The sequence below is a fragment of the Myotis brandtii genome, unplaced genomic scaffold (assembly GCF_000412655.1).
Source record: "Myotis brandtii unplaced genomic scaffold, ASM41265v1 scaffold104, whole genome shotgun sequence".
Taxonomy (NCBI): domain Eukaryota; kingdom Metazoa; phylum Chordata; class Mammalia; order Chiroptera; family Vespertilionidae; genus Myotis; species Myotis brandtii.
Genome location: NW_005353497.1, coordinates 732,422 through 733,990, shown reverse-complemented (window position 1 = coordinate 733,990; position 1,569 = coordinate 732,422). Strand labels below are relative to the sequence as shown.

General features: G+C 38.4%; 1 protein-coding gene across 1 annotated transcript in view; it reads left to right on the top strand.

Annotated features, from left to right (window-relative positions):
* Positions 1-540: 540 nt before the first annotated feature.
* Positions 541-1,569, top strand: part of FAM129A (family with sequence similarity 129, member A) — a 122,126-nt gene continuing 121,097 nt past the window's right edge. The window contains exon 1 of the mRNA XM_014538066.1: positions 541-563. The gene's annotated coding sequence lies outside the window, so the exon portion shown is untranslated. The remainder of the gene's footprint in view (positions 564-1,569) is intronic.

Here is a 1,569-nt window from a genome sequence, read left to right as displayed (position 1 = left end):
TCGACCTATGAACCAGGAGGTCACAGTTGGATTCCTGGTCAAGGCACATGCCTGGGGTGTGTGGGCTGGATCCCCAGTGTGGGGCGTGCAGGAGGCAGCCAATCAGTGATTCGCTCTCATCATTGATGTTTCTATTCCTCTCTTCCTCTCTCTTCCTCTCTGAAATAAATGATAAAAAAATATATTTTTTAAAAAAGATCTGCTCAGTGAAACACTTATTTTTTCTATGGTCATTGGCTGCATTATCAAGGGTGCTTTAAATAATAGTAAGTCCTAACATGGCAATAGTGATTTTAATGTTTTTCATTTTTAAGTATACTTTTGCTGTGGACTACTGAACTGATTGTAGTTTTACTCCTGTTGTAATCTTTGGTTCCCAGGTGGAAAGTGCAACAGCAGGAGCTCAACCAGTAACAGTGGTTTCTAATATAACTAAAATAAATGCACTGTGAAAGTTTTACAAAATATGCAGTGTGAACTTTGATGGTGAATTTTCATCTCCTAATCAGAAATTGTAATTTATTTTGTCAGTGAAGCTGGGTGATACCATTTAAAGAAACAAGGTACATACTACAACAATTTGCATTGTGAATGGGAAATGAAGTCAGAAGTGAAGATGAAAGAATAATGGGAAGGAAGACAAAAGAATAAAAGAGTATAATTCATCTGCTACAGTCTGTTTAAAACATTTTAGTAAAACTTAGGACTTGAGAGCTAAAATGCTAACATTTGCAAACTAAACCACACACATACACACACACCACCACCACCACCAAACAAAACTCCAAATGCAATACAGATTTTCTCCTTTGAAACTGAAAATTCATTTAAAAAAAGGGACTAGCAAGTTTCTGCCAATAAGGAAATGCAAGCCAGTTTATAAAAGTGCCTTTTTGGGGTACTACATGTTTTTTCTCACTTAGAGGAGAGAGGGAAAGATTTAGAAATGTGAAAGCAATTAATTCAGTTTTGCAAATTGCAAGGTCTAGGACCCAAGAAGCTTATATTCTTATGCTTGAGGTTGTGTGGATGTTGGTGTCTGTAGGATTAGAATAAACTAATAGTTTTTACTAGGAGCCTGAAGTGATTTAGAGAGAGTCCATAGTCTGAAGGAATTTTGGAAGAAGAGTAAATGCCTCTATGCCAAACCACATGGATATTTTTTCTTTTCCTTTTTAATAAACCATTTTTTTTTGTTTTAAAGTAAAATATAGATTTGGAAAACCACACAAAACCAGTGCAGAGCTTAGTGAATCATTATAAGGCAAATTTCCTCGTGGCCATTACCAGGTCAAGAAAAGGAAAGAATTTCACAAGCTATCCTAGAAGTCTTCAGGTGCTCCATCCCAATCCTAGCCCTTTTTTGTCTCTCCTCATATAACCACTGTTTTCAGTTATCTAGCTCCCGCAAAAGGTAATGGCTCTTAAAAACAACTAATTAGCCCAGCCGGTGTGGCTCGGTGGTTGAGCGTCAACCTATGAACCAGGAGGTCAGGGTTCGATTCCCAATCAGGGCACATGCCCAGGTGGTGGACTCAATCCCCAGTGTGGGGCGTGCAGGAGGCAGCC